Source organism: Acipenser ruthenus, chromosome 33 (assembly GCF_902713425.1).
Source record: "Acipenser ruthenus chromosome 33, fAciRut3.2 maternal haplotype, whole genome shotgun sequence".
Classification (NCBI taxonomy): Eukaryota; Metazoa; Chordata; class Actinopteri; order Acipenseriformes; family Acipenseridae; genus Acipenser; species Acipenser ruthenus.
In genome coordinates this window covers 5938258-5963882 of record NC_081221.1, presented here as the reverse complement: position 1 = coordinate 5963882, position 25625 = coordinate 5938258, and positions in this window count along the sequence as shown.

Sequence of the window (25625 nt, the reverse complement as noted above, 5' to 3'; positions counted from 1 at the left end):
TGAGCAGACTATCTGCCTCCCTTAAATACCCTGCACCTGGTACTAATTTAACAATGGCTACCAGGTGCAGGGGATAATTAATACTAAAACAATTAACAAATTCAATTAAACAATAAAGCAAAACAATTAAATTACACAAATGTGCATTCCGCACATGTTTTTTCTTCAGGGAGGCTTTAACCCCCTCCCTGCTGTCTTACAATATATATATATATATATATATATATATATATATATATATATATATATATATATATATATATATATATATAAACTGCAGTGTACAAAATTGAAGGCATATCAAAGAAAAGGTTTTTAAAAAATGTACACAAAAAGTTTAAAAGATTAAAAAATCTTATTTTCAGGATGTTTCGGGGAAAAGCCGTTCTTCAGCTGTTTAAATTATTAGAATAGAATGTTTAATGTTCTTTGTGCAATATACGAATAAACATTGGATTGAGATTTAAACCATGTCAAGGAGTTCGTTTAATACAAGAATCTGAAAATGATTGTAAACTAATGTTTGTGCCACCAGTAATATTAAAAACCCAATTGACGCAATTGGAAATGACATTTTCAAAGACTTATTTGGCATTGGGCAACTGAAAACACCCAACAGACTGACCAAATAAAGAAAACTAAAACAGGCTGGTAAAGTGGTGAGAACTTGACATGGTGTGGTTTACGAATCTAGGTACAGCAGTATTGTGTATCTGGTGTGATAAACTGCTGATAATATTATCAGCTCAAGTCACGTTGCTGCCTCCAGCCAAAACTACAATACAAACAGGAGTGATGAGTGGAGCTATAGAATTGAGAATGAAGTACGGTGACATATGTGGGGATATTGCCTCAACTATTCTATGTTAGGATAGACTGAGACATGCAAATACACTACCAGTCCACTTTACCTGATTGGATTTGGCACTGAATTACAGATGCAAATCAGGTTAAACATGTGATTAAAATGTGACAAGCACTATAAAAAACAAAACAAACAAACAAAAAAAAAACTACTGTAAAATTTGACAAATATAATCTGATGGAACCAACAAAGCACAACTTTTATTCATAATTTACTCTGTGATTGAGCAACAGATGATCAGATACACTGATGCACTTGAAGAACTCCAGATGGCTAACTAATCGCCCACAAGACTATGTGCAGATGGGAAACTGAAGCTTAGCCGTTAATAATTGCCTTATCATCTTGGTATCAAACCTTTCGACAACGTTCTATAGATCGCTTGTCTGCACACCCAAGGCAATTTGTTTTTGAAGATACAATACAAGCCCTTTTTGTAACTTCCTTTATTTTTAATAAACTTGTTTTCCACTCTATAATAAAAAAAGGAATTTCATTTTTACTTTTACAGTCACATCGGTTCCTTCTTATATGTTTTGTTGTTGTTCTTCTGCCTGTAAAGGTCTATACTAGTTTGTTCTCCTTAATTAAACTTACTATTGATTATTCTTGATTTTTATGAGTTAAGTTTTTGTGGGAATAAGATGGCCATACACTATTTCCAGAAGAAATTCCTAGTATCTGGCAACAATTCCCTTATAAAAGTTTAACACAGTACATTTGCAAAGTAACGTGGCAGTTTTCCCATCCTTTTCTCATGGCTATATTATGCATCTACCATGGTTTCCCATGTTTTTTTAATTTTTTTTTAATATGTTTTACCATTCCTCTATGAACTTTAAAATACTAACTTATGCTTTATGTCACTACTATGGTTAATGTTAAATGTTAGTATAGTACCTACTAATCATCTACTACTGGATACCTCTGTTATGAGGTATTTTGAATTCAGTGAGCTGTAATATGTTTTTGTCCAGTAGTCCTGAGTGGTTATAACACAATACCACTGGGACCTGGAGATCATTTTGCTGTTCAATCTTATGGACCTTGCTGGAGAGGAGAACGAGGCCTCCAGCAAGATGAACCTGTATTGAATCTTATTCAAATACAACTGATCCCACATGCCACTGAAGGGACTTGGAGATAAACAGACTAAAATTAATTCTGACAGTTTGCCATTTGAGTTAAACACTGCAAACATTTACCAATACCCCACGGGCATTCAATTTCTGTAGAAAAAAATAAATTAATAAAGTGGAAATCAGATTGATGTCTTGAATTCTGAAGACTATACAGCCATACCTGTGACTAGCCCCACTGAAATATTAATAAACAACAAAGATATGATGCATTTTGTGTGTTGTATGGCCACACCCACTCAAAAATCCCGCTGGCCGGAATAAAACTGGAAGTTACGCACGAAAAGGTAAACACACATGGCGACTGCCGCTGAAAACATAGAAGATGAAGTCGAAGATCCAATTAATTTTAGGGAACAGGTGCCACAAATCTACATTTTTGAACTGCCGGCGAGGCAGTGAGATCCCACTGATCAACAGAGGCAGCGACTAAATGGGGATCGACAAGAAACAGAGTTGTGGACCATCCAAAACCTGTGGCGGATCAGCAACACTGCATGGTGAGTGTAATTTCCAAAATTGTAATGGTGTTTGATTACCAGTAATATACGCTTCAGTATCTATACTCTGTAATTAGTTTATATTAGTTTAGCAATTGTCTGTTATGGCCTATAATACCCATTTTTGTCATTTTGTCTGTGATCACAGGCCACAGACTGTCACAGAACAGCAGACCACTGACAGTGACACTGTGAAATCTTTTCAAGGACGATAAATTACAAACATTACAATAATGTACAGTAGACGTAAGGATTGATAAGATGGCATTATATAAAGCGGATAAAATAACTTCAGCAATGAATAAGTAAAAATAAACGTTTCTTTACTCACCATTACGTCAGTGGATAGTTGTTTGTAATCCAGAAATACAGGTTCATATTCCAATATTGTAATGCCATAACAACTATTTACATGTTTTAAGCACTGTGACAAAAATACAATGATTCTTGGTTGTTGTGGCAGGATGGCTTGCAGTGGTGAAGTGTGGTGACGTCACGGACCAGGAAGTAACTGAATCACAACAATGGATGGGCGGGTGAAACTGAATGCAACGGCGCTCAGCTGATTTTATTAATAAACAAAACAAATGATTTGAACAAAACAACAAAACAAAAGGGCACGAGGGCCAAACGAATCAGACGGAAAAACAAGTAAGTGTTGTGCTGGCTAATCCAGCACGTTTTAGCAATTGTTATTTTCTGAATTCTCTCTATCTCCCCGTACCTCCTCTCTGTACACCCAACCCCGCAGCACAGACAGCTGCAGGTTCTTATACTCTGGCCGAGGGGTTAACTAGCTGTTAATTATCTTATTACCCCTCGGCCACAGTCTGCATGCGTTTGGTAAGGATGCGTGACTGTCAGCTAGTTAAATAATCAGTAGCTGATCAGTCATGCATCCTCACAGGGTTTTAAATGATAAATATAAAAAACAATAACAAAAGATGCAGCGCTTTTATCCGCGCCACAAACAAATACAAATAATAATAAATAGGGGCGGGACACTCCGCCACAGTTGTAAATCTCCCTCCTGACCTGTGAGGGCGCTAAGCAGCGAGAACAAAGTCCTTTGGACGGGCTGGTCTGACAGTTCTTTCCCAGGGTCGGGAAGTCGGCCAGCCAGGAAGGGAAACGACATGGCAGCCGCAGATTTGAGAGGCGGTTGCACTCGTTTACCAAGGGGTCATGTGTGACAGCATAAAAGGGGACGGAGAATCGTAATCTGTTCCTTCACATTTGGTTTGGTTTACAATAGAACCGAGAAGGACTGAAAGAGACCCTGTGAGAAACAGTATCGTGAGTGTTGTGTTTTGTTTGTTTGTAATTGTCTTGTTTGTTATATTACTAGACAACTAAACATGTTTCTGGAGCTGTCACCTAGGGCCAGCACAAAGCTGGAACATCACTTCACCACTGTCACTAAATAAACTTGTATCACCCACCACAAGCCCTACTGCACGCATCCAGGACTGGTGACCATGTTAGTATTATTGTGGGGCAGATATTGTGTTTATTATTTGGGACTGTAATCCTGTTATTGTCTACCCGTGCAGTACACATTGTTGTGTATTGCTCTGGGATTATTGTTTTGGTCACCAGACCTGGATAAAAAGAAAGGATAAAAAGTCCTTTCCAAACAGGATTACAAATCTCTGTGTGTTTCATTACCGCACTGCATCACCCCTGCACCTGCATCCACTCAGCCACTTTGCCATATGCACACACAATAATTAAAGTCTCTATATAATTTTAAAAGTAAGTGCCGATATTATGACCGTAGGTTTCTGTTAAAACTAGTAATGTAACTGAAATACTGTAACTTAATCGTTAGATAAGCAAGGAAATTAAGAAACAGACAACCCAGTCCACAAAACAATTTCCTTTGAGTGGGCATTCAGTAGCAGTTGTTTTGTCCATGCCTGTGTTGTTTTAGGTGACACAAATTTTTCAGTAGCACGATAATTGCTGGATGAATCAGCGTTACTGATAACCACAATCTTAAAAATTGCATCATAGCTTCTTCGTAATCCCTTTGATACTTTACCCCTTTTCAAGCCACTTTTTTCCACATGATCACTGCAGCTAGTTTTATCCATTTTCATTACTGTATACTGTACTCAATACGCACTTTCGCAACAGCCTTGACTTTAAGGCTAGTTGTATTTTTTAAATCTTGAAAAGGGGTCTACTGAAAAGGGGTCAAGTATCAAAGGGATTACGAAGAAGCTATGATGCACTTTTTAAGATTGTGGTTATCAGAAAAGCAATTATCGTGCTGCTGAAAAATTCGTAGGAGGAGGATATCCCGCCGTGGCCGCCCCCGGAGACACCTTGCTTCCCCTATTCCTGGGCCGGGACTGCTAGCCAGGACTTTGGGGACTAAAGGGGGAGGTGGCCTTTTAAGGCCATGTGTGCTGTGCACAAGAGGGGGCATGTGTGGTGGAGTGTCCTGCCCCTATGTACTGTATATATATATATTTGTGCACTGCTTTATTATTTATTATTTGTGCACTGTTTTATTATTGTTTGCGGCGCGGATAAAAGCGCCAAGATACTTTCCTTAGATTGCTCCAGTAAAAACCCAACTATATAAATGGATAATTGTATGTAAAAATAATGTGATAACTTGTAACAATTGTAAGTCACCCTGGATAAGGGCATCTGCTAAGAAATAAATAATAATTATATATATATATTGTGAAAGACTCACCCTCACTCGGGTTCGTTGCCCCTTTAAGAATACGACCCAGACACGAGAAATGGAGTTTTTAAGCGCAATCGCGCTATATTTTTAATAAACACAAAATTTAAACAAAACACACAAAATAAACACCTAGCTCTCTCTGAGCACTAACTACACACGCAGGAACCTAACTATCACAGGACGGCTAAACCGTTTCCCTGTTCCACACACTTAACCATACAGGTATGCACCGTACCTTACTCTCGGGACTGCTAGGAAGCAGAGCACTCCTTTCTGCCTCCTTCTCTTTAGCAGCCTCGAGCAGACTGCTTGCTCTCTTTTTAAACTCCGCACCTGGGCCTAATTTCCAATAACGCCCAGGTGCGGATGATAATTAATAATAAAACAATTAAACCAACACAAATCAAAACAGAACACAAATCAAAACAGTGCATTTCTCTCTAGCAGGGAGGTTTTAACCCCCTCCCTGCTGTTTCTCATACCCCGCTATGTTACAATATATATATATATATATATATATATATATATATATATATATATATATACACACACACACCTGTGTATGTGTTCATGGTGGTATCCTATAAAACCTCAATGATATATTTATTTAGGTACCACATCTGACTTCAGCCTGACTCGTTGCTTTCTCAATCCCATGCTATATTCAAGTAAGTTGCCCTCCAGATAATCACTGTTGAGAAAGTGCACACTACAAATGACAGAATTCTTTTGGTGAATGGATTTTGCAGTAAAGTCCTCTCTTTTGACTTGTACAAACCGCACCCAGGACTGAAATATGGAAAGGCATGCACCCGATGCCCTGACAGTATTCATCGTATTATTATTATTATTATTATTATTATTATTATTATTATTATTATTATTATTTGTTTTTATCTCACAAACCTGTAGGCCAGTGTGACAAATATATTGAGTTTTGGTTGTAAATCTCCCTCCCGACCTGTGAGGGCGCTAAGCAGTGAAAGAGAAATGCTCTGGACGGGCTGGCCTCTTGTGAACTGTGAAAATAATTTGTGAGTGTTTTGTTTGTTTGTAGCACTGTTAGTAATTGTCTTTTGTTTTGTGAATTCACTAGACAGCTAACACATCTCCGGAGCTGTCGCCTTGGGCCAGCACTACCCGGAACAATAACACCACAGTCACTGTTTGTTCGCTATCACCCACCTTGAGCACTACTGCACGGACACAGACTGGTGATTGTGTCTAGTATTATTGTGGGGTCGATAACGTGTTGTTGTTTGTTTGTTTTGCAAATCATTATTAGCATTTTCCTGCCAAGCTTTACACATTGGTGTCTATTGCCGGAGGATTATTGTTTGGTCGCCAGAGCAGGATTTATATAAAATAAAGACCCCTTTCCAAACCGGATTGCAGTTTCCTTTTGTGATTATTCCTGCACTGCATCACCTCTGCACCTTTTCTACTCAGCAGCCACTTTGCCACAGCCAGACATACAGGCAGAGAACTGTTTCCCTTTTGATACGTCACATGTGACGTTGTACAAAAAGGTTGTGTTTTTGGTATGTGTGGTCCGTGATCCACATTAATCACATTTTAGTGGCCTATAAAATGTTTTTTTTTTATTTTTTTAATTATGATAATATTCTTAATTAACACTGCTGCATCCATTTCAGTGATAACTCCCCCCCCCCCGCAAGATACACTTTAAACCCAGCTTCCATATCTGCCTTCTCGTTCTACTCTGATAAATCTTGAAAACATGGGTTAATTTATATCATTTAGGATTTTATCAGCTTCAATTAAGTCCTCTTTTCCTTCTTTTTTCTAGGATGAAGTGATTATTTTAACCTCATAGCTCATGCTTGAACTTGACCTTGTTAGGGGGACTCCTGATGTAGTCAATTCATTTTTTTCATAGCCAATACTGTCATTCTTCAAGCATCTCTTCCAAAGCACATTTAAGTATGAAAAGTGAATGATAGACAGTATAATCTATTTGAATTTATGGGTCAATTTACAAAATCTTGTTTGAAACACTATTTACAGGTTGTGGCTAGGGGAGGATGGGTGGATGTAGTTTTGCTGTATTTCAGATGCCTTAGGTTTGCAAATGAAAACTGTTTTTGGTGGAAGAAAACATGTATTTGAAAATGTACACATACACACCAAGAAAGCCTCATTAAGTTGGCACATCCAGCTTGTTTTTAAGTGGGACCCAATATATAAAATCATGTTTCTCATTGTTTAAATTAACCAATTAAAGTTACAGGTAGCAGTTCATTTTTTCATTATACAGGAACCCCCCGTTAATCACTGCAGATTGGGACCAACTTGAGCCCAATTTAATGAAAAACATAGTGTAGCAGGGTGGTAGAGAGCCCTGCTGTGTAGCTGTATTTTGTTTATTTTTAGAATGGGGTTTCCCCCTCCGCCCCTGTGCAGTTTATTATTATGATTTAGTTATTGTATTTAAATGACGGCGTGCACCGTGTTTGTTATTGTTTTGTTTATTTTTAAAACGTGTTCTGGCAGAGGCGAGATTGGTGCTCGTCCTCTGCCAGAAATAATTTAAAAACCTCGTGCAGAAGGTGGCCATCTCCCAAGTTAAATGAGTGATTGATTTGTTGCTAATCGGGAGATGGTCACCTCCATAAAAGCCTGCAGCTCACTGCACTCAAGGTGGGTGTTAGAGCAGAGAGAGCGAGCGAGAGGAGCGAGAGAAAAACGAAACAAAAAAATTAAAACGTATAGGAACAGTGAAGGCGATAGCCCAGCCTGACCTATTCAGTTTGTATTTTTGTGTTCCTGATTTTGTTTTGTTTGACTGTTTTGTTTTGCTCTGTGAGCAAGTGTTTTTGTTTAAATATTTATTTTATTTTTGTATATCTGAATAAAACGGCGCCGCCTTTAACTGCAGTACTGTTGGTGTCAGTATTTTTACTTCCTGCATCTGGCCTGACTTCACGTCTCAGCCATTCCTGTCACACATGGATTAGCCGAAATTGAGTTTACTGTTTACGCTAATACAACAATACAAATAAAATATAATGTCCCAACAATGGTCAAAATATATACTGTACAGCGTTTTTCAGAGTCAGAGAGAGCTGGTTTAAAAAAGTCACTGATCTTGTCTTTAATCATCATGTAATGAATTGACATCTCAGCCCATTGAATGGAAAGACAAGGGCTGGATGTGAACTGCAAATCTTATGATTCAAACACTAATGTCTGACCATTCAACAAGCTCTGTAGTCGAGAGGTAAGTATGGGACTTATGCTGATGTTAGTATTATTAACTCATCAGCTGCATAGAGGAGATCCAATACGGTTTACTTAGCCCAGTTCAACAGTTTTTCTGTCAGTTGTTTTTTTCTCCCATTTATTATAACACTTATTTGTGTCTTTCCAAGGATTTAACTACATTTTCTTATATGACATTGTAGTGCCCTATTGTAGGGTATTATGGTTGTAAAACATATTGTTTCAACAATTCCATGCCCTGGAAAACTATCTCTACACAAAGGCCAATTTGCAGGCTTTCATAACACTAACTAGATTATTCATCAATGACATATTTATGGCTTATCACAACAGGGAGGGAGGTAGTATTTTTCTGACCACGCTTAACTCCACACTTTTTGTTTGGTGCTAGTTTGTTTTAACAGCTAGTTCCAGCTCCCCAGCAGAGAAGAAAACAGTTTTCAGATGTTCATAACAATCCCAACAACACACACAACAATGCACATCGTCTATCACACAACAGCAACAGGAAGAGAAACAGCAAAGGGTTTCCTAAGGTGACCTCCATCTGGAAAATGATCTATACCCCATTTAACGGAGTGTGTTTCCATGAACCAAACTGTTTACCAGAGTAGAACAACGTTGCGTTCAATTATGTAGTTAAAAGTGTTTAACAATAATACAAAAAAGTTAATATGATACAGATGGTTGGCTCTTATTTTCAGTATTGGCAGTCACATGTATATATTTTACAGTTATGAACTGACAATTTAAACATTATTTACCTTCTTTTAACAATGCAAAGCATTTTGACAAAAATGTAGATATTCATTTTTATTGTAACATTTTTGGATAATTTTACAGAGCTTGGCTTTTGATCTTTTGAAATTAATCTTTTGAAAATAATTGACTACTCCATTGCATCTAGTTAATAACAGGAAGAAGCGATGACATTAAGCTTATTATGTGCATTTTAAGAAATGTTTAGTTATAATTCTAAGAAATGATTGAGATTGTGTGCCTGAAAATCTAGAGAAATACTAGTAGGCTTTTATATGTGATGGTTCTATGAACATGTCTGATGCATGCATATGCTAGTGAAAATTCTAAACTTTGATAAACATAGGATTTGGACTTTTAATGTTGTCAATATTTTGTGGAATGTTAATATTTTGTTAATAATTTTGGACCAGGCAATACACTGTAATAACCCCAGCCTCAACCCTAACCCAAACCTTAATCCTTATAAGTGATTACGAAAAAGAAAATTATAGCTTATTTCCGCGATAATCACTCCATAATTACTGTTAGTTATTGCTTGGTTCATATAAAGCTACGTACATAACCTGCTTGATTTTTTTGAGGATGCAACATTGACAATGGATAATTGCAAAGCATACGACATGGTTTATTTAGATTTCCAGAAAGCTTTTGACAAAGTCCCTGTGAACAGGATGGCTTTAGTGGTGACGTCAGACCAGAAACACAGATTCAGGAAGTAGCCGGTGAGAGCTGAAACACTACGGCGTTCAGCTTCTTTTATTAAATAATAAATCAAAAACAAAAGATTTAAACAAAATGAAACACTACAAACAAAAGGGCACGTTGGCCAAACAAATAAACAAATAAGTATCGTGCTGGTGAAACCCAGCACGCTTAGCAGTTGTTGTTGTTGTTGTTACTTTCTCTCCACAAAACCCGTCTCGCCTCTGTCACTCTCCCTCTGAGCGCGTACAGCTGCAGGTTTTTATATTCTGGCCGAGGGGTTAACTAGCTGTTAATTATCTTATTACCCCTCGGCCATAGTCTGCATGAGTTTGGTAAGGATGCGTGACTGTCAGCTAGTTAAATAATCAGTAGCTGATCACTCACGCATCCTCACGAGGTTTTATAATTAAAACGCAAAATAATAACAAATAATAATCGGCTTTCGTCGTCATATAAACATATAACTCATAATATAAATAAATAATAAACAAAGGGGCGGGACACTCCGCCACAGTCCCGCATAAAAGATTAATTCTCAAACTGAACGCAGTAGGGATCCAAGGAAATGCCGGGAGTCTAGCTGTGGGAGTCTACAGGAGTCTACAGGTAACCAGCGTCTGAAGCAAGATAGGTAATTGATCCTGCTCCTAGTAATTTTTGAATTAACTATTAAGTATCATTATTTGGTGTTTCTATTTGGGGAGGAGTGTGTGATTTTATCCCAGGCAGTGTGCTTATTTTGAGTAATAAATTTGCAATTTGTAAATTGTATCAGGGAGGGTGGTTTAACTTGAATAGAGCAGTTTGCATTTGAATTGGTCTCCTCACAACTCCCGTAATTGTGTGATCCCATTAAAGTGTGTGAAACTATTGTCTCCAGAGCAGTTAGCAGCTAGTTCCCTTGCTAAGTGAAGGGAGTTATTTAAGGGTGGGCATCTAGTAATTAGTTCAGTCTACAGGTAACCAGGGACAGTGGCAGATAGATAAGTTCCTGCTTCAAGTAATTTGATCTAACTACATTTAGTGACATTGTAAGGTGGTGTTTGAATTGGCTGAGTTAATGTGTGATTAGTACCAGGTGAGTGGCTAAATTGATTAGCAGTTGATTTTGCTATTTGATTGGTTTCCACACAGTTGTTGGTTCTTTTGCCAAGCAGGTGTAACATTTAATCAAGCAGCTTATCTCGGCGCCAGCAAGAAGCGGCAGCAAACCGAAGAGCCTCAACAAAAGAGCTGGGTGTCTAGCTGTGGGAGTCCAGCGAGGGGAGGCCTGCGCTGAGACGCTGTTCGACTAGATCCGAACCTAATGGGGCTCTAGAAGAAGCTATCTACTAGTCAGGTCTGTACCCTCCACCCCACTGCTCCTACTGTGCCTTTTGTCCTGCCTGTCCTGCTATGACTGTCTCTCACATCCCTGTTCTGTCCTCCCGTCCTCGTCCTCTGCCCTCCCTCCGCTGCTGCTCCTCCAACCCCTCTAACCTCATTTCTCTGCCTCTCCCCCCTCCCGCACACTCTCTGGTGCACTCTGGAACTGTCACTCTTCTGCTAACAAAGCTGATTTCATATCTGCCTTTGCCTCCCACCTCTCGCTCGATTTCCTTGCTCTCACTGAAACCTGGCTGTCCCCTGATAACACTGTTACTCCTGCTGCCCTGTCCTCTCTCTACGTCCTGTCCCATACCCCGCATCTCACTGGACGGGGAGGTGGGACGGGTCTTCTCCTCTCTCCCTCCTTACTCTTTTCTGTCCCCTCCGATCTCTCCTCACTCTCTGTCAATACCTTTGAATTTCATGCAGTCCAACTAACCTCTCCCTGTCAACTCCTGCTCATTGTTCTTTATCGCCCCCTGGGCCTCTCACTCACTTTCTGGATGAACTCGACTATCTACTCTCCTCCCTCACCTCTCTGTCTACCCCGACTGTCCTGTTGGGTGACTTCAACATCCATCTCTCCAACCCCAGCCACTCTGCTGGATTCCTCCCTCTCCTCCACTCCTTCGACTTCTGTCTCTCTCCGTCCCCTCCTACCCATAAAGCTGGCCGTCAACTGGACCTCACCTTCTCCAGGGCCTGCTGCCCCTCCACCCTCTCTGATCACTATTTCACCTCTTTTTCTCTGTCTCTCCACCCTCTCCCTGCTCCTCCTACCCCCACTGTCACCTCTCGCCGTAACCTCCGCTCTCTCTCCCCCTCTGTCCTTGCCTCCACTGCTCTCTCTCACCTCCCTCCTATCGACTCCTTTTCACAACTCTCCGTAGACTCTGCTACCTCCACCCTCTTCTCCTCACTCACCTCCTCCCTTGACTCCCTCTGTCCCCTCACCTCCCGACCTGCTCGCCCCTCCCCTCCCCATCCCTGGCTCTTCTCGGCGCTCCGCTCGGCAAGAATCGCACTGCGATCTGCTGAAAAGAAATGGAAGAGAACCAAACTCCCTGCTGCCCTAGACCTTTACCACACTCTCCTCTCCTCCTTCTCTTCTACTCTCTCCTCTGCTAAATGTGCTTATTTCCAATCTGTAATCCAAGCCTCCACTAACAACCCACGTAAACTATTCTCTACCTTCTCCTCCCTCCTCAACCCTCCCCCCTCCTCCTCAACCCTCCCCCCTCCTCCTCCCTCCTCTATCTCCCCTGATGACTTTGCCTCCTTCTTCTCTTCTAAAATCTCAGATATCCGCAAACTCTTTAACACCTCTCCCTCCCCCGCACCCCCTCCTGCTCCAACCCCTACACCCACTACATCCCCTACTAACTCGCCCTCCTTCTCCACCTTCTTGCCCCTCTCAGACTCTGACCTCTCCTCCCTGCTCCAGGGTCACAAACCCACCACGTGTGCCTTGGACCCCCTCCCCACTCACCTCTTTCAAGCTGCTGCTCCTGCTCTACTCCCCTTCATCTCCTCCCTCCTCAACACCTCTCTACTTTCTGGTATCTTTCCCTCTGCCTTCAAAAAAGCCTCCATCACTCCCCTCGTCAAAAAACCTACCCTCAACCCCACCTCCCTCCAGAGCTACCGTCCTGTCTCCCTCCTACCCTTCCTCTCTAAAACCCTCGAGCGGACTGTACACCGCCAGCTCTCTGCTTTCCTGTCCAACCACTCTCTGCTTGACCCTCTCCAATCTGGCTTCCGCTCTGCTCACTCCACTGAAACCGCCCTCCTGTCTGTCACCAACTCACTAAAGTGTGCCCGAGCTGCCTCTCTCCTCTGTCCTAATTCTCCTCGACCTCTCTGCTGCCTTTGACACTGTTGATCACGCTATTCTACTATCATCTCTCGCTGACCTGGGGATCTCTGGCACTGCTCTGGCCTAGTTCTCCTCCTACCTCTCCAACCGCACTTACCAGGTAACCTGGCGTGGAGCAACCTCCACACCTCACCCTCTCTTAACTGGAGTCCCCCAAGGGTCAGTCTTGGGTCCTCTCCTATTCTCTCTCTACACCCGCTCCCTGGGCCCCCTCATCGCATCCTATGGTTTCTCATACCATTTCTATGCTGATGATGCTCAGATTTTCCTCTCCTTCCCCACCTCTGACTCCACCATCTCCTCCCGTATCTCTACCTGTCTGTCTGCTATTTCCTCCTGGATGCACTCGCATCACCTCAAACTCAACCTCTCTAAATCTGACCTCCTTTTCTTTCCCTCCTCCTCTGATCTCTCTATCACTGTTCCTCTGGAATCTACCACACTCTCTCCCTCTTCCTCCGCTAAGAACCTCGGAGTCACCCTGGACCCCTGCCTCTCTTATTCCCAGCACATCTCCACTCTGGCACGCACTTGCCGATTCTTCCTGAGCAACATCCGAAGAATCCGACCCTTCCTCACCAACTACGCTACCCAGCTCCTGGTCCAGGCCCTGGTACTCTCCCGCCTAGACTACTGCAACTCCCTCCTGGCTGGCCTCCCTGCGTCCGCCACCCGTCCGCTCCAGCTCATCCAGAACTCTGCTGCCCGCCTGGTGTTCTCTCTGCCACGCTTCGCCCATGCTACTCCACTACTCCGCTCACTCCACTGGCTCCCGATCACCGCTCGCATCCAGTTCAAGACTCTTGTACTAGCCTACAGATGCCTTGACCAGACTGCACCCAGCTACCTCCAGACCCTCATCTCTCCCTAGAACCCCACTTGACCTCTCCGCTCCGCCTGCACTAGAAGACTGGCCCTACCTCCTCTACGCTCCCCTGCCTCTCGAGCCCGCTCCTTCTCCATCCTCGCCCTGCAGTGGTGGAATGACCTTCCTACAGATGTCAGGACTGCCCAGTCCCTGACCACATTCCGGCGCCTCCTTAAGACTCACCTCTTCAAACAGCACCTGTAGAACTCCTCTGTTTGTATCCTGGGATACTATCACCCTTCATTTTAATGTGCTTTATTTTGCTCTTATCTGCCCCCTATTTTACTGCATTTAATCCTGTACTTCAGAATACTGTAATCTGCCAAGTGTTTAACCTGTAGTATTTTGTATTTAATCATATCCTGATGTAACTATCACTATTATCTACTGTATTATTGAATTGTGGTTTGTCACACTTGTACTTTGCTTGAACAAAAGTTATTGTATTTCTTCATCTTATTGTATTACTTGTATTGTAACACTTGAAATGTATTTGCTTACGATTGTAAGTCGCCCTGGATAAGGGCGTCTGCTAAGAAATAAATAATAATAATAATAATAATAATAATAATAATAATAATAATAATAATAATAATAATAATAAATGCACTTGGATTAGAGAGTGGTTCACATGTAGAAAACAGAAAGTACTGAATAGAGGAAAAACCTCAAAATGGAGTGAGGTAATCAGTGGTGTACCACAGGGATCAGTATTAGGTCCTCTGCTATTCCTAATCTACATTAATGATTTAGATTCTGGTATAGTAAGAAACTTGTTAAATTTGCAGATGACACAAAAATAGGAGGAGTGGCAAACACTGTTGCAGCAGCAAAGGTCATTCAAAATGAACTAGACAGCATTCAGAATTGGGCAGACACATGGCAAATGACATTTAATAGAGAAAAGTGTAAAGTATTGCACACAGGCAATAAAAATGTGCATTATAAATACCATATGGGAGATCCTGAAATTGATGAAGGGATCCATGGAAAAGACCTAGGAGTTTATGTTGACTCAGAAATGTCTTCATCTAGACAATGTGGGGAAGCTATAAAAAAGGCCAACAAGATGCTTGGATATATTGTGAGAAGTGTTGAATTTAAATCAAGGGAAGTAATGTTAAAACTTTACAATGACCTCACCTAGAATATTGTGTTCAGTTCTGGTCACCTTGTTACAAAAAGGATATGGCTGCTCTAGAATACATGTCGTATGCAGACAGGCTAAAAGAATTGAATCTATTCAGTGTTGAACAAAGAAGACTACGCAGTGATCTGATTCAAGCATTCAAAATCCTAAAAGGTATAGACAATGTCACCCCAGGGGACTTTTTTGACCTGAAAAAAGAAACAAGGAGCAGGGGTCACAAATGGAGATTAGATAAAGGGGCATTCAGAACAGAAAATAGGAGGCACTTCTTTACACAGAGAATTGTGAGGGTATGGAACCAACTCCCCAGTAATGTTGTTGAAGCTGACACCCTGGAATCTTTCAAGAAGCTGCTTGATAAGATTCTGGGATCAATAAGCTACTAACACCCAAACAAGCAAGATGGGCTGAATAGCCTCCTCTCGTTTGTAAACTTTCTTATGTTCTTATGTTCTTAATGAAAACAGCACTGAAATTCAGCAAGGTAAAAAAACAGACCAAAGCCAAATGGATTTCTTTTATCTATACATATATGTATATATATATATATATATATATACTGTGAGGAAAGGGCGATGTCGCCTTTAAGAAATGGCGGCGCCATTGGGGAAACTACACAACCCAGAAACCTGAGCACCAATTGGTAGGGAGGGGTTACTGGGTTTATAAGGAAGCAGGGCAGAACAATCGGGGCAATGTGTGGTCGTGGGGAACACCGCCTGATTGTCCTGCTCAAAGAAGCCTGCAAATCACGTTGGGTATCAGAAAATATCGTAAGGTAAAGTGAACGTGTGCATTTTAATAATAGTTCAGTATTCAGTTCAAAACCGAGTGCGTTTTTCCTCTTGGTGAGGTAGTCTTTTGTTTTGTTAAGTTTATTTATTTTCTGAAGTGTTTTTAGTTGGAGTTTGTATTCGTTACACAGTATTTAATTTAAAAAGGGTCCCGCGGTGTGTGGTTGTGCGCTATCACAACAGTTTCTTTTTAGTGTGGTGTTTTATGACATGGGACCTGAAGGTGTATTGATTCAGGCGCTGCAGGGACAGCGAACTGTAATCAGAAGTAACGGAATCACCAGACTTTATTTTCAAGACACTGTTTATTGTGGGACAGAAATAAGTCAAATTGCATATAGTTTGCATGGGAAGTGCGGGTGCTTTGCTTCTGCTTAAGGACACGACTCGCATCCGTGGACGACTGGGGAGTTAGCTGCAGGGGTCCTTCCCCACAGCCCGGATACAATTTAACACAATCCTTGTTCACTTTTCTTGGCGTCCGGGGTCACCTTAACTGTGTGCCTGGATCCCTTCTTCAAAGGAAGCCCATCCTGTACTTACCTGTGTTGCAGAACTACTCCAGCAGAGGGAGCCAGTTCTGCGCTTACCTGTGTTGCAGGACCACTCCAGCAGAGGGAGCCTGTCCTGTACTTACCTGTGTTGCAGAACTACTCCAGCAGAGGGAGCCGGTTCTGCGCTTACCTGTGTTACAGGACCACTCCAGCAGAGGGAGCCTGTCCTGTACTTACCTGTGTTGCAGGACCACTCCAGCAGAGGGAGCCTGTCCTGTACTTACCTGTGTTACAGGACCACTCCAGCAGAGGGAGCCTGTCCTGTACTTACCTGTGTTGCAGAACCACTCCAGCAGAGGGAGCCTGTCCTGTACTTACCTGCAGACTAACTCACTCCGGTAGAAGGAATCTCTTTACTACTTACCTGTCTCCACGTCTACATTGGCCAGTGAAGCTCGCTCCTGCGGACTTGGTACCATCTAGTTGGATCTTGCACAGGCCAAAGCCTGTAGAATTGTGGTAGTCTTGAAGTAGCTTAGAGAGGGTTGAAGAAGTGAGTTAGTCAGTGGCCCGTACAGGGCAATAGTCTATAGCAGAACTGTTTTATTGTGTAAATATTGTAAATAAAATATACTTGCCTGAAAACTCAATGAGTCCGTGCCAGTCGGTGGGACCAAAAAACCAGTGACAGTATATATATATATACAGTATATATACACACACACACAACGTTAACACACCATCGAAGGCATTATTTTTACATAGAGTTTTATTTTTATTTATTTATAATTATTAGAACAGGATCGATTATAATAAGAACGTATAAATATAGCCTGGGCAGGCATACTACCACTCAATTAAGAGTAGTAGACAGCAAACTTATTATGCTGCATGCTACAAATGTATTTATTGAAAGTGTTATTGGACCTGTTGTTATAGTGAATGTAAGATCATCAATAGCCTATTTTTATTCCCATCCCTAAGATAAAGATCAGATATCAGATGACATGAGACCTTCTGTAGTGGAGAATGAAGCTGGAGGCGTACAGAAACCAGATCTTACAGAAAGTCCAGACATGTCCCTATCTGATCCCATTGCTGTAGATGTGGAGACGTCAGAAAGCATGGATTTATCAGTTTTAAGTCATGAGCCAAAAGTCTGTAGTGGAAGAGGATGCCTGAGTCACAAACTCACTAATAAAGCATTTAACCGAAAAAGCTATTGCAGTTTTGCATGTTATATCTAATACTTTAGAATCAATAATCTGTTAAAACTGTTGGAAGACTCATCAGAGGCACTAACACAGTTGGCTATGCAAACCAACAATGTCAAACTGATGTGCTTATGTCTGAAGGTTTATTTAATACATTATCGAGTGTGTCAAAGAGAAGCAGATAAAGAGTATCACTTTATACTGGTAGAGAGACAACTTTGGGAAAGAGAATCGTGAAGAATTGGAAAATGTTAGAAATGTAGAAAACAATGCTTTTGTGTCTATAGGACAGTACTTTATCTTTTGTTATGAATTGTTTCCACTTAACTGTACAGTCGCCTGTTTCAATATGAAGTTGTGTGGGGTTTTTCTTTATATATATATAGTTATTTAATTTAGTGAAAATTGCAGTTTAATGCAAAACAAATACATATATTACAAAATAATTATAAAGAAAATACAAAAAGATATATAAATAGAAATTTACAAATAATTATTGAATAAGTGGGTTTTGAGAAGATGATGAAAAGCAGTAAAAGGCTGAGGATAAAAAGTATCTGGTTCCACCACAGGGGGACGAGGGAAGAGAAGGAGCGAGAATAACACCTAGTTTTCTAGCAGGAGGAGGAGAAAGATTGAAAGCATCAAATGAGACTGAGATAGAGAGGTCAGAGGAGAGAGGAGAAGCAGAAGGAAAGTAAAGGAGGTCAGATTTAGAAAGTGAGTTTGAGGTGATGTGAATGTGTCCAAGAAGAGATTGTTGAGAGACAATCTGAAATGCGGGAGGAGATATGGGAGTCAAAGGAAGGAAAAGAGAGAAAGATTTGAGTATCGTCAGCATATAGGTGATATGAGAAGCCAAAAGGAGGTAAGAGTACCTAGTGAGCAGGTATAGAGTGAGAATAGAAGGGGTCATAGGACAGATCCTTGAGGTACACCTGTAGAGAGAGGGTGAGAAGAAGAGAGACACGCCAAGAAACCTGAAAAGAACGGTTAAAGAGATAGGAGGAAAACCAGTCAAAAGCAGTGCCTGAGATTCCTGGATCACAGAGAGAGAGGAAAGGAGAAAAGCATGAGAGGTCAAGGAGAATTAGAATGGAGGAGAGGGAAATAGCACGAGCAGAAAGGAGAAAGTTAGTTACTGAGAGGAGGGCAGTTTCTGTGGAATGCGCAGGATGGAACCCGGATTGAAGCTGATCGAGCAGAGAATGTTTGGTGAGAAAGGAAGCTTTCTACAGTATATGCACACCATTGCCTTTGCTAAGCGGAGTCCATACATAACTAAAACGTTTGATTGTTGAACCTTTAAGGACCGGTGTCGTAGGGAATAAGTTGACCACAAGTGCAGTAATGCAAAAGTAGGCAAAAGTAAGGTGGGGCAACAGTTTGATTAAAAGGGAGGTTCACTGCATGGCTTTTTATTTTTATCTGACCGTTATATTTGCAAGACTGTATGTTGGTGTGTGTTTGTGCCACTGTGTTTTCGTATGAACTTTAAAATGTGTGATCGATGACTCTTTATATGGTGAATTGTTTTAAACCCCTGTCTTTTTATGTTTCTATAACATTGTTGTCAGTCAGATGTAGTTTATGTGTGATCACGGAGATTTATTTATATATTAAATGATTTTACATGTCAAAATGTTGTCAAGCTTTAATCAAAATTAAAATGTTTCAGTATTATAACCTAATGACATGCTGCATCCATAATATTCGTATGACAAGGTTGTATTTTTACATTTTAATATTAGTAAATCATGTGATTGATGTGCACTGTGGCCTAGTTAGTAATCACAGCAGAGCTCAATTTTTTCCATGACTATAACTAATGCTTTAACTTTTGGAAAATCGCTCGCATACCTGTCCATACAGTAGTGCTTCCCAAAACAAGAACACCTCCAGAAATGCAAAATAACATTAAATATGTAACACATTTTGCTAGTTAATGTTTGTTACACACAGAAATACACATTAATATCACAGGCTACTTTTAAATTATGTATTTGTTGCTAATATATATTGCAGCGATATTCACATTCTCTTATCTAGCGTCACTGTTGAATATATCCAAACTACTTATTAATAAATTATACTTACAAAATTCATTTTAAATTATTTACTTTTTGTTAGGGTAATATATCTGATCCACAGCGATATTCACATTCTCTTATCCAGCGTCATGCTGTCGAAGACATCCGGTCTACTCCTTTATATAAATTATACTTGCAAAATTCATTTGAAATTATTTATTGTTTGTTAACATATCCGATCCACTTATTTCCTAGCCTAAGCTCATAGACATTAGAAAAAATGGAACCTCCCCTTTAAATTCCAGAGCTTGATCAACTTATTTCCTAGGACACGGGGATCATGTTAACACGATCACACTGAAGAGGGCTTCTAGGACTGCGATCGTGTAAACACGATAAAAAAGCACTTTGTTTTGATGACTTACAGGGCCACCATACTTTGCAGCACAGGCTTGAAACACATATCATTGAATAGGGGAGGGACTGACATTTGCTTCCTGATAGTTTTTTTTCATGTGACGTCACTGAGAGGGCCATTCTAAAGGTCAGAAAAAGTTTTGGCAGGGCGGAGAGAAAAGACATCACACCCTACTTTAGAAAAACCTGTAAGAAAGACATGGAAAAACGCTGTAAATCCCATGTATTTGTCAGATATCTTAGAATATTTATTCTCTCAGGTGTTTTAACATATGTTTTGACAACATTTATAAACATCAAGAAATGAGTGCATATAAGCAGATACTATTTCGTGAATTAAATGTATCAGGCACATTTTTCCTTATTACTGATAATGGAATGAATAACTTATTTTATTTATAAATTGAGAAAATGAAATCGAGAATGGTGTCCATTATTGCTTATAAAGACCCTGAGAATAAACGTGTATTTAAGGCTGGGGCGATGCCTTATTTTTCACTCTCGATATATCGTTCTCCAAAAAAGCCAATGCATCGACGTTGTGAAAGTGTAAACAAAAAAAAAAAGAAAACTTAGTAATAGTACATGTGGAGCTTTAAAAAATATTATGCATATTCAATTGATTACATCAGTTTATGCATATAGCAATTAAATATTATTATTATTTTTTACCTTATCGTTGATTTTTACCAGTTGGGGGAAAAAGCCCCCCCCCCCCATAGTGTTGTTTAAATCCATAACAAGTCAGAATAACAACCAATCAAGAGAAAAAAAAACTCATTTAAAAAAAAAAAAGTTAGCACTGTCCACAGAAGCTTAGTAACAAGAGTGTTGTCCATGGCTTGTATTTTAATTGTGTTAAGGAACATGATAATGTCCACATTTGTTTTAATTTAAGCGATGACTGGCACTTGCTTACAATCTGCCCAGCATTACTGAATACCCGCTCACTAGAGACTGACGTTGCCGATCTTGGTTGTTTTTCTTAATTATTCATTTTTACTCAGGGGTAGTTCAAATGAATAAATGCAGATTTTGTTTGAAGTTTTGTAGGGTGCCATCTCCAGAGGCCACGTTTACGTAGAAATCTGCGTTATATACGCAGTGCAATTTAATAAAAATTAATAGCAGTGCATTTCTAAAACGCAGATGTAAAAGACCACAGATCCCCTTTTCATCCAGGGATCCAATAATTTCGTTTATATTACAAAGTAGTTTTATGCAATGCAACGTGTAAAAATGGTTCCACTGCTCCCTGCATCCTCTTTAAAAAAAATAAAAACACTGCAGCGGTCTCTCAGTGTCCAATATAGCACCGCGCACGTCCCTGGTATTAGAGCATGTGACAGGATGACGAGTGGTGACGTCAAGCCAGAAGCAGGAAAGAAAACAAACCCAAAAATAGTACAGTTGCAGAAAGACGCTGTGGCGCCGTTCATTTTTTAAATACCAAAAATAAAATAAAAGGTTTTACAAAAACATTGCTCACAGAGCAAAAACAAAAAAAAATCTCGAACACAAAACAATCGCCAATACAGGTCAGGCTAGGCAAATGCTGTAACTGATCCTTTATTTAATTTTACTTTTCACATCCTCTCTCACTACCGTTCCTGCTCTCGAACACCCCCTGAGTGCAGAGAGGTGCAGGTTTATATACAGGTGACCATCTCCCGATTAGCAACAAATTAAACAATTAATTAACTCGGGAGATGGTCACCTTCTGCACAAGGTTTTTAATGTGGATGGGGCTTCCCATCCACGCTGCTACACAAAACAATAACAAAACACGGCTCCGCTGCTATATTTATAAATAGGGATCTACCTAAATCACGATTTTGCGGATTTCCCAAAGAAACTGTACATGCAGACTGAGGTAACTGTTTTGCATATCTTAATGTGTCTTTGGAGAAAATACGATCGATCACAATTTAGCTTCAGAATCACACATTAAACAAAAGGCTACTACAGAGGCTGCTGAACAGAACATAAAATAAACAGCTTTCAGAAACCAAACTGGAAAGTCAGCCCAGACAAAAAGTATTCCTGTCTGCAAGTTAAATCAGTACTAAAACGATCCAGCACAGCCACTTCGCTTCAACCTGCTGCTTACTTTTTCGCAGATGGAATTTTAGACCCGAATAGCCAAATTTAATATAAATTATTGGATGGGACAAATAATATCACAACGAACGTGCTGCATACATTGACTTTATTAAAGTATGCCAGATGCCCTTGAGGGTAACCGGGTTTTGGGGCTGTTTCTAATCAATTTCCACATCTGTATAACTTGGCAAAGCTTTGCCTTAACTTCCAACCAATTCAGTGGATGCAGACGTGCAGTCTCAATGTATGGGCAAGTCAACTGCAGGGGGATGCTGCATACTCGCCTTTAACAAATGCCAGCACTCTGTTTTAGTAAGGAAGCAAGTACCACTATTTTTAGACTTTATAGTGTTCTGAAATACTGTCTACTTATATTTATTTAATGTTTAAACATGTCCGCGAAATCCTAATTTTATTCCGCAACATACCCGTGAAAAATACGTAAATTTACCACGATTTAAGTAGACCCCTATTTATAAACCATAACGATAATAATACAACAACAACAATAATAATAATAATAATAATAATAATAATAATAATAATAATAATAACAAAACAAATACAAAATAATAAATTGCACAGGGGCAGAGGGGTACCCCGTTCTATAAATAAATAAACATGTGCAAGGCTTTCTACCACCCTGCTACAGAGCAACTCATTAATCTGTATCAGAGCATTTTACCTGCTGACACTCATCCAAGAATTTGGACAAGTAAAATACATGCTCACAAATCATGGTTTTAAGACCATGGATGTGGCTGCAGGGTTTTTACTGAGAACTATTCCAACATCTTTCCTGCTTTTGCAAAACTTGCAGCAATTGTAATTATGATACCTGTATCTTGTGTACTGGCAGAACTGTAAATAGTTATGATGTTGAGAGCTACCCGCAGAGACATTGGTACATGTTCTACAACACTGATTTTTATGTCGTGAACGGCAGCAAACGTTTCATGGTAAGCTTATCATTATGTCTGTTTCTACTACCATTATTTATACTATGTACTGTTTTGCATGTCAACTTCATTAATCTGAAATAGTTACACTGGAAGATAATATAACTATTTTGATGCAATATGTAAAAACGCAGATATTATGGTTGAAATAAAACATTTTGAGATGGTATGCTTTTTAAGCACATGCTATGGTTATTTTTGCTGATTCTGCAAGAGTGTGTTTTAAAAACCCATTGTCAAGACTCAGACAAGCTTAAAACAAGCGTTCTAGATCCCAAAAAGCCCTTTCAATTACATTTCTGGTGGTACAGTGCACTTCTTTATATGTCAGCTGGCTGCTGCAGATTCAAAATAAGCCAAGGTTTCAAGGGGTACCGCTGTCACCTGTAGAGGACATATGTAACAAACACATTTTGTTTAATATATTAAAAACATTACATATAATTACAGAGGTTTTTACCTAGTAGCCATGCATCAATTATTTTCCCTCTTTCAAATATTCGGAAAATGGCTCTGTGCCAGGATATAAGCATCATTGCATGATCCTGGATAATTGGCTGGAATGTTAATAATTCTGCATTTAGAGTCACAGATCATCTGAACATTGAGGAGTGGTACCATTTTCTGTTTCGGAAGGCTGTTTCACTTTCAGCTGGGGGTTTAAGGGGCACATGAGTACAATCTATGCAGCCTATTACTTGTGGAAAGCCACAGGTTTTTTCAATTGTAGCCTTCTGCTGGTCTTCCTCTGTAATAGGGACATGAATTATCTACACCCAACATATTACAAAGTTCAACATTTTGACTCTTTATTAAATCGATATTTTTATTTTCTTGCTTCTCGGTGCCATCCAGAAAAGAAACACTAGGTCTATATATTCAGTTCCGGGGATAGAGTCTTTTACGTCTGTTCTGTCTTTGGTTACAAGATAGAAAGCAGTGAGTTATAATTATAGGCCATAGGCCAAGCATCAAACTGGAGTAACATAACAAGTGTGGGGTAGCACAGGAATCAACATTGGGGCCATTGTTATTTCTAATCTATATAAATGACCTGGACCAAGACATAATCAATAAACTATGTATATTTGCAGACGACACAAAACTGGGAGGGGTAGCCAACTCCCAAACAGCAACTTTAATAATACAGAGATTTAGGCAAGATTCAAGCTTGGGCTGACACATGGCAGATGAAATTTAATGTGAATAAAAGTGAAAAGTCTTGCACGTAGGGTGCAAAAACATTAGAGGCAAGTACAACATGAATAGTAATGAAATAGAGGAGGCTATGTATGAAAAGGACTTGGGGGACAGAAGTGGATGTATCTCTTAAGCCAACTAGACAGTGCAGAGAAGTTATAAAAAAGTAGTGCTGGGAAAAAAATCGGAATATTCTAATAAATATTTTTTGACATTTGGATACAAAAATCAGATGTTCGTATTCGCTACAAATGACAAAAACACCTTGCACTTATTTACCGTCTCACCAGAATTTGCGCAACAGTTTCATAAAATGGCAAATGAAAAAGCAGAGACTATTGGATCTTTCAAGAATAGACTGGATGCTGTGATGAACAATACTATATAATCCTCTGTGTGACCATAATAAGACCTTTAGCTAGCAGCCTGGAGGAAGGGCAGTCCATCTAGCAACGGATTCCCAGAGGTTTCATTTCCCATGCTAACTTGGTTAGGATTTTTTTGTTTTTCCTCTCCTGAGTGCCACACTTGCATCAAAGCGAGCGAGCATAGCTGGGCCGAATGGCCTTTTCCCATTCTAGAATTTCTTATATAACAGCAATAAAGCAATGACTGCTATCCCACTAGATTCGTTTTTGGGAGGGGCAGAGTTGCATTTCTATTAGAGAAGACGTAGGCGAGATACATTACTTTAAAATCGAGCCACATATTTTTATGTTATCTGTGCATCTCATTTACGTTGACGTAGCGCTACCAACAAGGGTGTTAGCACAGAGCATCAATGTGGAAGAAAGATGAGCACAAGTTAAAAAATAAAAATCATGACTGGATGCAAATGGGGATACAAGTTGTCAGGTGCAGATGTAACTGGCTCTGTGACCTATTAAAAATCTACTCGTCTAAATTGGAGACTAAATTGCTGACAACCCAAAACCTTATTTAGAGCACTGTCACCTGCAATTGAAGGTTTACTACGAACATATGACAGGTGCAGCTGTTAGTTGTTATCTTAATGCTTTAAAGAGGTTCCAATCTAGCTTTGATCATTTGATTTGAATAGCAAACTACCCATAAGAAGTCCAGGACTGAATGGCAGGGTATGTTTAACAAAAGTTGAATGAAAAAAGTTCCATGTTCATATTTGCTCCTGTATTAAAATGTATAGATGAATATCAAAAAGTGAAACCAAAACAAAACAATACAATACATAAATGACACCTTAAATAAAAAAATA